This window comes from Nerophis lumbriciformis, linkage group LG28 (genome assembly GCF_033978685.3).
Source record: "Nerophis lumbriciformis linkage group LG28, RoL_Nlum_v2.1, whole genome shotgun sequence".
Taxonomy (NCBI): Eukaryota; Metazoa; Chordata; class Actinopteri; order Syngnathiformes; family Syngnathidae; genus Nerophis; species Nerophis lumbriciformis.
In genome coordinates, this window is record NC_084575.2 from 4,394,872 (window position 1) to 4,408,498 (window position 13,627).

Below are 13,627 nucleotides of genomic sequence, written 5' to 3' on the forward strand. Positions count from 1 at the left end.
GCGAGTGGTTAAGGGAAGTTTACGCGAAGCGGCCGGGTGGCTTTTTTCACGCTGCTCCGTCCATGTTGATATATGACTCTATGCGCGCCCACATCACAGATGGTGTCAAAAAACAAGTGAAGCACACAAATACAACACTCGCCGTCATTCCGGGTGGATTAACCAAAGAACTCCAACCGCTGGATATTGGTGTCAACAGGGCATTCAAATCACGACTGCGAACTGCGTGGGAAAAATGGATGACCGAAGGCGAACACACCTTCACTAAGACGGGCAGACAACGCCGGACAAGATACGCCAACATCTGCCAGTGGATTGTAAATGCCTGGGCAGATATTTCTGTCACAACTGTGGTCCGAGCTTTCCGGAAGGCAGGATTCACAGAACTGCTGCACAACAACAGCGACACTGAATCCGATGATTTCGAAGAGACGGAGCCCGCCATTTTGGAAGCCACGCTAGCGCAACTTTTCAATTCGGACACCGAAGACGAAGAATTCGAAGGATTTACCGGTACGAATGAAGAATAACTTCAGAAAGTGAGCGCTATGTTTATTTTGTGTGTTGTGTGTTGTGACATTAACGTTCGAGCAACATTACCGGTATGTTGCTATTGCTCTACACCATTTTGAATTTTACTATGTTTGTGATTGCACATTTGTACATTTTGGGACAGAGTTGTTAGAACGCTGGTTTTCAATATATTATTAAAGTTTGACTGAACTATCTGACTGTTTTTTTGACATTCACTTTAGCGCAGCGTTTTTTTGACATTCACTTTAGCGCAGCTTAGGCGCGGCTTTTAGTCCGGGGCGGCTTATTGGTGGACAAAATTATGAAATATGTAATTCATAGAAGGTGCGGCTAATAATCCGGTGCGCCTTATAGTGCGGAAAATACGGTAGTCATTTTCTGTATCGCACAGAGACAAACCCACGATATATCCAGTATATTCCATACATCACCCAGCCCTAATTCTAACTCATAAATGTAAATAAAAGTCCACTTACAATGGAGCTAATGGGAGGTCCTCTATAACCATCCAAAATACACCAACAATACTCCCATTTGCATTTTGTGGCTTGAATGTCCACCAAGTGTTAGTTGAGTTGAGTTGTGTTGACTTTGAGTTTATTTGGAACATGCAAGCATACAACATGATACATCACACATGCATGCATACAACAAGATGATGTAGAAAATGAATGATGGATGAAATAAATTGAGAATGTTTATCTTCTTCTTTGTACTTTGTAAACACTTTAAGTGTGAAGAGTTTCTTGAAGTGGATCATATTAGTACATTGTTTGATTGCTTTGCTTAATCCATTCCATCATTTATTTCCACATACTGATATACTGAAGGTCTTAAGTGTTGTACGTGCATACAAATGTTTTAAATTACATTTTCCTCTAAGATTATATTTCTCCTCTTTTTTTGAGAATTGTTTTACATTCTTGGCTAGCAGGTTATAGTTTGCTTTTTGTATCATTTTAGCTGTTTGCAAATTCACTATGTGGTGGAATTTCAGTATTTTTTATTCAATAAATAAATCGTTTTTATGTTCTCTATATCCAACATGATGTATTATTATAACTGATCTTTTTTGTAACACAGTTAATGAATGAAGTGTACTTTTGTAGTTATTTCCCATATTTCTACACAATAAGTCAGATATGTAACACTAGTGAGCAGTAGAGAATATGAAGTGATTTTTCATCAATTATTATACCTAGACATGTGGTTTCATTTACTCTTTCAATTTCTATTCCGTCTATTTGTGTTTGTGTTTGACTTTCTCTTCTACTGTTACCAAATAGCATTATTTTACTTTTACTGAGATTCAAAGATTGTCTAAGCATCTTTTTAATGTGTTCATTTTTTCTGTTATTATTTGTATTATCTTCTGTGTGTTCTCTCCTGAACAAAACACTGTTGTATCATCTGCAAATAATACTAACTTTAAATCTTTTGTAACTTTACAAATGTCATCTATATAGAGATTGAATAATTGAGGTCCTAGTATTGATCCCTGAGGTACACCACAGGATATATTTAGTGTTGTAGAAGTGTGTTGGCCTAGCTTCACGTATTGTTTCCTGTTGGTTAAATAACTTCTTATCCAGTTTAAGACCAACCCTCTGATGCCATATCCTTCTAGTTTTTTGATGAAAATATTGTGATTAATTGTGTCAAATGCTTTAGTTAGATCCAACAACACTGCTGCTGCACATTTTTTACTATCTATTGCATTGCTCATTTCTTCTGTCATTTCAATTAAAGCCATCAAAGTTGAAATATTAGCTGTGTATCCATATTGCTTCTCTTCTAGTATTCTATGTTTGTTTGTGAAACTCTCTAATCTGTTATTGGACACTTTTTCAATGATTTTAGAAAACTGTGCAAGTAAAGAAACAGGTCTATAATTTGTAAATTGGTGTTTGTCTCTAGTCTTATAAATTGGTGTAACTTTAGCTACGATATTTTCATTTAGTTTGGGTATTTGAAATGATAGGTTACTAATATACATGAATGGTCCTGAGTTCTCTTCTAGAACATTTTTTATGGTTTCCATATCAATTCCATTACAATCAGTTGAAGTCTTAGATTACAGGATTATAACTATTTCCTCCTGTGTCACATTACTGAGGAACATGGAGTTGGGATTTGGCTCTATGGTATCATTATAGTCCTCAATTGAAACTGGGTCTGGAATCCTTTTTTCCAATATTTACAAAGAAATTATTGAAGCTTTCAACTACTTCCTTCATGTTGTCATTATTTGTGTTTCCGTCTAAGAAGTATTGGGGGTAATCCCCCCAAATATAAGCTTTGGCTTCAGCCTATTCCTTTTTCCGTCATTCTTTTTCTTTTCTTTTTGTGTGTAAATGTGTATGATTGTTAAATATGTATCATCTGTACTGTTAAACTGGTCACACAGAATGGTTGATGGTTGATTATATGATGGAAATAAACTTATTTCATTAAAATAAACATATGGGACGCAGGTTGTCTTACGTCAGCACCAGAAGTGGTCAAGTCAGCTGCTCACTTGGCAGGTTTTTTGGGGATGAATAGGGAAGTCCTTCTTTAGCTGCCGTCTTGTTTTATCATATATTGCTACCTTTGCACCTGTCAATGTTCACTTTTGTATGCACATTAAATCAACAACAAATCTTGACTTTGGAGCAATATTCACAGACTCTAGTATTTGGCTCTCTATTAGATGTGACTTTATGACCACCCTTTCTAGATATATAACGATGTGTATTTTCAACATTAATATATACATACTATGCAAATATAAAAAAGGTAAGCTTTTAGTTAATTTTAATAAGTTTTGTTTTAAATGTTTTGTTTGTAATTGTTTTTTAATCTTCATTATTTACTTCAAGTTATTACAGTATGTCTCTATATACATATTTATTTTATACATTTTGGCCAAAGGAGGCACATTTCAATTTCTTACTCACACTTGTTATTACATATGTTGACCAGAGGGGGATGAATAGGGAAGTCTTTCTTTAGCTGCCGTCTTGTTTTATCATATATTGCTGCCTTTGCACCTGTCAATGTTCATTTTTTATGCACATTAAATCAACAAAAAACCCTGACTTTGGAGCAATGTTCACGGACTCTAGTATTAGATGAAATGTTATTGGGACCATGAGTTATGTCATCACTTGTTCACACCTCCTCATATGGAAGATTCTTTTCCTTCTTCATGTCTCAAGAACACACACACACACACACACACACACACACACACACACACGCACACACATTATTGTATGTGTGACCTTCTTGACAACCTCTGAAAAAGGACCAGCATTTTTAAATATAAAAAGATTAATATTTACAACATTAATAATATGTACATACTATGCAAATATAAAAATGGTAAGCTTTTTGTAAATTTGTTTTGAATTTAGTTTTTTGTAATTGGTTTTCAATCTTCATTATTTACTTCAAGTTATTACAATCTCTATCTATCTATCTATCTATCTATCTATCTATCTATCTATCTATCTATCTATCTATCTATCTATCTATCTATCTATCTATCTATCTATCTATCTATCTATCTATCTTTATCTACCTATCTATATCTATCTATCTATCTATCTATATCCATCCATCCATTTTCTACCGCTTATTCCCCTTTGGGGTCGCGGGGGGCGCTGGAGCCTATCTATCTATATACTATATATATATATATATATATATATATGTATATATATATATATATATATATATATATATATATATATATATATATATATATATATATATATATATATATATATATTAAGGCTGCAGCTAACGATTATTTTTCTATCGATTAATCTATAGATTATTTTTTCGATTAATCGGTTAATCTATAGATTATTTTTTCGATTAATCTATAGATTATTTTTCCTTTTACCGATTATTTTTTTTATTTAAAATGAAGATGAAAAAATAAATGTAGGCCAGTTTTTTCAAAAGGCATGGCTTTTATTTACAAAAAAAAAAGTATGGCCACTCAGTCAACATTGACAACAACATGACAAAATATTCTGTAACAATGTAAACATTTAACAAAATTAAAAGTAGCTTATTTGCTTTTAATGTGCAAATATAAAAGTAAACATCCAGTGCAAATCTTAATATTCTGCAATAGTATAAGCATTTCAAAAGTAAAAGTATTGCTTATTTTGCTTTAAAATGTGCAAAAATAAAGATAAACATCCAATTCAAAAAAGTGCAAAACGGAAATATTCTGTAACAACAGTGTAAACATTTCAACAAAAGTAAAAGTATTGCTTATTTGCTAAAATGTGCAAAAATAAAGATAAACATCCAATACAAAAAAGTGCAAAACGAAATATTCTGTAACAGTGTAAACATTTCAACAAAAGTAAAACTTTTGCTTATTTTGCTTAATAACACAACAATGATAGTATGATTAAAGTGAAAGTTAATTGTTCGTTTGTACATATTATACGTAATTGTTAATGTTGTAAAAGGTATTTGCACAACTAATTAACGTTAGCGTTAAAGAGGAGCGCGTCTTTGTAAACACTGAACAGGCACGCCAAACGCTCCTCTCAGAGCGAAACGGTGCTTTAGTTTATGAATTTACAACGCAGATACAAATGACACATTCATGTTTTTGTGTAATGATGACAACGTATACTCACGCGGACGATTGACTAGTTGATGGTGATGGCAAGAACGCTGCCGTTGTGCTGCTATGATAGGCCATTTCCGCTCGACACAGTGTGCATACAACAACATTATTAGCAGAGGTGGGTAGAGTAGCCAGAAATTGTACTCAAGTAAGAGTACTGTTACTTTAGAGATTTATTACTCAAGTAAAAGTAAGGAGTAGTCACCCAAATATTTACTTGAGTAAAAGTAAAAAGTATGTTGTGAAAAAACTACTCAAGTACTGAGTAACATACATACACATATCATATATATATATATATATATATATATATATATATATATATATATATATACACACACACACACACACACACACACACACACACACACACACACACATATATATATATATATATATATATATATATATATATATATATATATATATATATACATTGATATATACAGTATATAATTTATATTTATTTATTTTGCCGTTTTTGTTTACATGTTAAAGGTGTTTTAATGAATATACATGCATGTTTAACATATAGATTCCTTTCTTTCATGAAGACAAGAATATAAGTTGGTGTATTACCTGATTCTGATGACTTGCATTGATTGTAATCAGGAAGTAGTGCTGGTAACGTCCACGTTTTCAAATGGAGGAGAAAAAAAGTTCCTCCTTTCTGTCTAATACCACATGAAAGTGGTTGTTATTTGGCATCTTATTTGTCCACCTTCCATATTCGTTTTTATACCCTTTACAAGAAATACATTGGCGGCAAACTCCGTAGCTTGCTAGCTTGTTTGCGCTGGCTTTCGGAGACTCTTATTTTGAAATCGCAGGCGCGATGGAGCGGGACTTTTATTGTGAAGACAGGAACTGTGCAGTCAGTCTTTACGGTTGAAATAAAAAAGGGTATTTTTTCCTTCACACTTTTGATTGATTGATTGAAACTTGTATTAGTAGATTGCACAGTACAGTGCATATTCCGTACAATTGACCACTAAATGGTAACACCCGAAGTTAGCTCGGAGCCAGTCAGGTCATGTGACCCCTGGCTCTGTTTGATTGGTCCAACGTCACCAGTGACTGCATCTGATTGGTGGAACGAAGTGAAACGTCACCAGTAAGGCAGGCACTATGAAGGTCTGTCTGACAGACCAAAACAAACAAAACGTGCATTAACAGATCGATAAAATTTAGTAGCGAGTAGCGAGCTGAATGTAGATAAAAGTAGCGGAGTAAAAGTAGCGTTTCTTCTTAGGCCGTTTATTGAAATACTCCCACACTTTTGACGACTTTTGGCGTGCTTTTTTCCCCTCGCTCGCACCGCTCGCATCGTCTGCTTTGCGCTCCGCCATGACGGTAGTGTGACGTAAATATGCGACGCGTCTACGAACAAAAACGTCCTCGACGTATTTACGTAACCGATGACGTCGACTACGTCAACGCGTCGTTTCAGCCCTAATATATATATATATATATATATATATATATATATATATATATATATATATATATATATATATATATATATATATATATACATTGTTTTGATTGATTTCAATATCTTACATACACTTGTTATTACATATGTTGACCAGATGTTGAGATATTTGCTGGGAGTCCATATTGGTTCTCCACCAGCGTCCCACTTTTGTTGATAAATAAATCTAATCAGCTATTGAATAGTTTTTCCATGATTTTGGAGAATGGTGGAAGTAATGAAACTGGTGTGTAGTTAGTAAACTGGTGTATGTCTCCATTCTTAGAAATTGGTACGACTTTTGCAATTTTCATTTTGTCAGGGAATTTGCCGGTTAGAAATGATACGTTGCTGATATATGTCAGAGGTTCTGAAATGTCTTCTATAACCTTTTTTATGGTTACCATATCTATTCCATGACAGTCGGTTGAGGTCTTGGATTTACAATGTTTTACAATTTTGATTATTTCTTCTTTTGTCACGTTCTTAAGAAACATGGAATTGGGATTTCTGTCTATGAGCTCACTCAAGTCCTCAACTGATCCATCATCTGCATTTGGAAATCTTTGTTCCACATTGTTCCGATATTTACAAAGTAATCATTAAAACGTTCAACTATTTGGTTCATATTGTCATTTTTTGTATTTCCATGTAGAAAGTACTGGGGGTAATCTTTCTTAGCAGCATTTTTAATGATGCTATTTAGGATGCCCCATGTTGCTCTCATGTTGTTTCTGTTCTTCTTTAATAATTGTCTGTCGTATTCCTTCTTACATGTTCCTAGTATACCAATTAGCTTGTTTTTATATTTCTTATACTTATTTTCTGCCTCTATAGATGTCTGTGTTATTAATATTCCATATAATGTCTTTTTTTTGTGACAAGCATTTTTCAGTCCTTTTGTCATCCATGGTTGGTTGTTTTTCTTTTGCTTCTTACTAACTTCTTTCCATGGACAACATAAACATTGACATTATACATGTGGGACAATATATATATATATATATATATATATAAATGCTGTTAAATGTAGCTTTGATGTGGCAAGCTACTTTTGCAGTGTAGCTTGTAGTGTAGCGTGCTACAATTCTCTGAGGATAGCTTAGCTCCATTTAATTGAGAGTAACTTGTAGCTTAGCTTACTACATTGTCCAGGTAGCTTGCCCATCACTGTCTATTTGGCCTAGCTCACATGTCAATAGTTTGAATACTGCAAACTTCAATACAGTAACACCTCATTTGTTCTGCAGACGTCCAGCGGGTGTCAGCGGGGAGTCATGAAGAGGAGTGGCACACCAGTGTGGGACAGAAGGAGCTACAGGCCCCCTCCCACATTAAAGAGGAGCAGCTTCATGATGAAGATGAAGCTCAGTCCTTACAGCTTCATCACAGTCAAAGTGAGGAGAACAGAGGGGCGGAGCTTGTAAGTCAACACATCACAGAAGCTGATGGAGAGCATTGTGAAGATATCAAGTCAGAACCAGACAGCATCTTTGCTCCACTGTCAGACATGGACCACATGATGTCACACTCTTCTGATCACAGTGACCACATCCAAAAACCTTTGGAGAGTAAAAATGACTCTAAAGGTGATACGAGAAATCACACTAACAACAAACACTTTGACTGCTCTGAATGTGGGAAATCATTTAGAAAGAAGAGTAATTTTACAAGACACACGAGAACACATACTGGAGAGAAACCTTTTACTTGCTCTGTTTGTGAGAAGAGTTTCTCCAGAAAGGAATGCATGACCACACACATGAGAACACACACTGGAGAGAAACCTTTTGCTTGCTATGTTTGTAAGAAGAGTTTCTCCACAAAGGGTGACATGACCACACACATGAGAACACACACTGGAGAGAAACCTTTTGCTTGCTCAGCTTGTGCTAAAAGATTCAACACCAAGTATGACATGATATTACACATGAGAACACACACAGGTGAGAAACCTTTTACTTGCTCTGTTTGTAAGAAGAGTTTCTCCAGAAAGGAACGCATGACCACACACATGAGAACACACACTGGAGAGAAACCTTTTGCTTGCTCAGCTTGTGCTAAAAGATTCAACAATAAGGATGACATGACATTACACATGAGAACACACACAGGTGAGAAACCTTTTACTTGCTCTGTTTGTAAGAACAGTTTCTCCACAAAGTGTAACATGACCACACACATGAGAACACACACTGGAGAGAAACCTTTTGCTTGCTCATTTTGTGCTAAAAGATTCAACACTAAGAAGAAAATTATATTGCACATTAGAACACACACAGGTGAGAAACCTTTTACTTGCTCTGTTTGTAAGAAGAGTTTCTCCAGAAAGGAACACATGGCCACACACATGAGAACACACACTGGAGAGAAACCTTTTGCTTGCTCAGCTTGTGCTAAAAGGTTCAACACTAAGAATGAAATGATATTGCACATGACAACACACACAGGTGAGAAACCTTTTACTTGCTCTGTTTGTAAGAAGAGTTTCTCCTGTAAGCAAAGCATGACCAGACACATGAGAACACACACTGGAGAGAAACCGTTTAGTTGCACTGTGTGTGATAAGATGTTCATGTATAAGTATCAGGTCAGTAGACACAAGTGTGTAACAGTCATGGAAGCTGCAGGGATGTAAAAACACTTAAACAGTGATTGTGCTAAATGTAGTTTAAAAACACAGCATGTTTAATATGAATGTATATTTGATGTTGTATGTAGTGCTTCTCATCTTCTAGTCTTATATGTTGTCCTGTAGTTACTTTTTAAGTTGTGTGCATGTATTGAATATTATATATGTAGCTACTGTTCTATTTTATGTTATCGTTGTTGAAGAGAGGACATCTTATTTTCATGTGTGTTTTTTTTTGTGTCATACAAAATCACACATTTTTTCCATTGCATTTTATTGATGTTATTATCCAATTAAGAGTATGAATGAATAAAATGGTTAACAAAATGTGGACTCTGGTAGATTAGCAGCATTGTTACATCATGGATGTTAACTACTGCAAAACATCAACAAAGAAGAAAAATGCTGAAGTTAGCAACACATCACTGAACTTTAGAGCCATCGTGAGTGGAGTTGCTTGTTTTTATTGCTGCATTTGTACTTATTTCACCTCACATCTTCACTTTTAATCCTAAAGTCTTCTTCACATATATTGTTGTAGGCTTCTAACATTTATGTTTCTGATGTGTGTGTGTAGTCTGTGGAAAGGGTTGTTGTCCCTTGTGGATCCAATTGTTCACTTGCACAGACACATCTTCATCATCATCATCATCATCACCGGTCCACTACTGGACAAAACCTTAGCATTAATGTTTTAATATAAGTGTGACCTCATTATTCCTTGATAATAAGACTAAAAATACAGATTTAAGCACCTCTTGTAGTACTCCAACTCGCCACACTGAGAAGTGGGGGCGATCATGAGCTAGCAGATGCATGTTGCTATCATGTTCTATCAGCGAGGAAGACAGCATTTGTGTTTACTTTTTGTCAGATCCAAGTTTTAATGCTCTGCTGAATAAATGAATCACTATGGCTGCCAATATGGAGGATTATTTATATATTTAAGATTAAATACTTCTCTTAACAGCTAGAAAAATGACACCACACGCTCAAAAGAATGACTCATTGGATGAACTCAATTAAAATGAGGGCAGGATTTCCATCCAACAAATATATGTTGGCCCAACTCAAAATTAGTACATTCTCACAATACAACAAAAATGTGTTAATCCAACTAATTTTTAGCAAATAAAGCCCAACTAAAATTATTGCAATAACTACGCAAAATTGATTTACATTTGTCAGACTAATTTTTAACAAATACAGCTAAAATGAAATTATTTTAGTTACTAAGTGAAATTGATTTATATGTGCCCAACTCAAAATTGATTGGAAATTAAGCAAGCTAAAAATCACCCTAGATCCCATAAAAACACATCAGACAAAACCTGGTTGGTATTTTTAATGTAGAATAATCCTTAATTCAACAATCTTGAATATAACACCACAAGAAGTCAAAGTTACTTGCAAACACAAACCAAAATGTTGCGTTTGAGTGAAAACAAAACATCAAGAAGTCAATTTGACATAAAGATGTCAGATTTGCGTACCAACACAAACCAAGAACTTAGTTTTATATAAACAAAGATGTCAAATTGACTTGATAAAAAGCATAGAGAACTCAGTCTTAGTTCTAAAACACCAAGAAACAGTTTTACCTTTTCTTAAATAACTCCAGGCAAACTTTACGAGAAATGGTTCTCCAAAATAGTTTAAAGTGGTGTAAAATGAACACTCAGGAAACTGCAAAAACACATTTGAGTCCTGCGCAAGTGTGCTAATGTAGCCATTAGCCTAAATGGAATAGAGTTCCATCCATCCATTTTCTACCGCTTGTCCCTTTTGGGGCTGCGGGAGCCTATCTCAGCTGCATTCAGTAAAGAAAAGAAAAGAAGGCAAATACAAAATTCCCATGCATCAAATTGGCAACAAACAAAAATAAATAAGAAAAACTTAACATTCACAGAGCAGGAATCTGATATTAATGGGATGTTAGCAAATAGCTTTTGAACGTTAGCAAGTAAAAACAAAACATGAGACAGTACTAGCTATTCAAAAAATAAAAATCCAAAATCTTGAATGGAACTCAATCCATTTATCCTGAGTTGAGTGATGAAACGGAGGAGAGAAGTGTGGAGGGTCGTCACACTCAGAGATCAAATGTGGAGGTAAAGTTGATCCAGTCTAAACCCTAAAGTCATCTCTCTCCACTCCCCATGACTGCATTTCATATGTTGATTGTGTACTTCAGCACTTCACTCTTCTTCCCTGTAACTTAGTCAATTCTGAGTCCAATTCTCAAGTTGAAAATGTTGCAGGTCATATTGTCTTAAATGGGTGAAAATGAAGGCAAAAACAAAAATAAAGATCCGATGATGAAGTTTGTCAACAAGTGTTCACCTCTCATGCAAACAACTTGATTTCCAGCTGCTGTATCTTTGTGTTCAGCTTGTGCCCATCCAGGTTCATTAGGATCTCCTGGGAAAACTCAAATGTGTACTTGAGGTTGTCTGCAAAGCTTAGATCAAGGGCATAAATGAGGCCAAATATCATTCAGACCCTCATGATGACAATGTCCACGTTGCTCAGGACTTTAAAGCCTACGATAACAACTCCCACATCCTCTGGCTGCCTATCGCCATCTCCACACATTATGTACAAACCCTGTTTCCATATGAGTTGGGAAATTGTGTTAGATGTAAATATAAACGGAATACAATGATTTGCAAATCATTTTCAACCCATATTCAGTTGAATGCACTACAAAGACAACATATTTGATGTTCAAACTCATAAACTTTATTTTTTTTTTTTGCAAATAATAATTAACTTACCGGTAGAATTTCATGGCTGCAACACGTGCCAAAGTAGTTGGGAAAGGGCATGTTCACCACTGTGTTACATGGCCTTTCCTTTTAACAACACTCAGTAAACGTTTGGGAACTGAGGAGACACATTTTTGAAGCTTCTCAGGTGGAATTCTTTCCCATTCTTGCTTGATGTACAGCTTAAGTTTTTACGGCACCCCCTTAATATTTTACGCTTCATAATGCACCACACATTTTCAATGGGAGACAGGTCTGGACTACAGGCAGGCCAGTCTAGTACCCGCACTCTTTTACTATGAAGCCACGTTGATGTAACACGTGGCTTGGTATTGTCTTGCTGAAATAAGCAGGGGCGTCCATGGTAACGTTGCTTGGATGGCAACATATGTTGCTCCAAAAGCTGTATGTACCTTTCAGCATTAATGGTGCCTTCACAGATGTGTAAGTTACCCATGTCTTGGGCACTAATACACCCCCATACCATCACAAATGCTGGCTTTTCAACTTTGCGCCTATAACAATCCGGATAGTTCTTTTCCTCTTTGGTCCGGAGGACACGACGTCCACAATTTGTCTGACATTAGCTTTAAAATCTATCAATGCATGTTGGTTGTGTTTCCTGTTTTTGTGTGTGTTAAATGTACTGTATACATTTGTTTTAAATGAGCAAGCTAAAAATATACATGGAACCGTTTCATTACGCCTCAGATGTCGATTTATGTGTTGAAAATAATCTCTTTTTGTTGTTAGGTCTTTGCATGTGGGAGTTTTCTGTTTACCATGAACTTTGTATGATTTAGTAGCTTACTAAAACTGCATGGGCAATGTGTTTATGGACATGGATAGTGATAACTGCCCCTTAAATGCCCATGAGTCTGCCTAAAATGCTGCAACAACAAATACCTGCTTGCTAGTTCCAAACTGCATTCTTTACACTGCCACAATCATAATCCTGAAATAGAGAATAAAGAGAATTAGCATGTATCACATCAAAAGGATGACAATGATAGAGATCACAAAACACATAACCTATTACTTATAATCACGAGGCTGCCACAAGGAGCTTGGTAACACTTAACATTAGGAGGCTGCCACATGAAGCTTGAAAACAATGATCTATCTGCAAAAGATGATGGTCTGCCCAGGACTGCCTCGGCTACTTCCATGTAAGCCTTCTCCATTACTCTGAAGTCGCGTTCCACCTCTTCATCTTCCACTCCACCCTGCTTCTCCTCCTCCAAGACTTGGTACCTATTTTTAGACTGATGGGAAATGTCTTCCAGATGTTTTCCTTCCTCAGCTTTGCCGCGTCATACTTGACTCTGGCGCTTTTCTTCTCATTAGGTTTTCTCTTAAGCCTCAGCCTAATTGTTGTGCAAACCAAATAGTGGTCCCTTCCGTTGTCTGCAGACCTGTATGCTCTTGTATATCCATCTATTTTCTTTTTGGGGTCGCGGGGGGTGCTGGAGCCTATCTCAGCTGCATTGGGGCAGAAGGCGGGGTACACCCTGGACAAGTCACCACCTCATCGCAGGGCCAACACAGATAGACAGACAACATTCACACTCACATTCACA

At 35.9% G+C, this 13,627-nt stretch overlaps 1 protein-coding gene across 1 annotated transcript in view; it reads right to left on the minus strand.

The window, feature by feature from the left end:
• LOC140680121 (uncharacterized) overlaps positions 1-13,627 on the minus strand; it is a 1,112,395-nt gene that overhangs the window by 1,056,313 nt on the left and 42,455 nt on the right. The gene's annotated exons all lie outside the window — the stretch shown is intronic.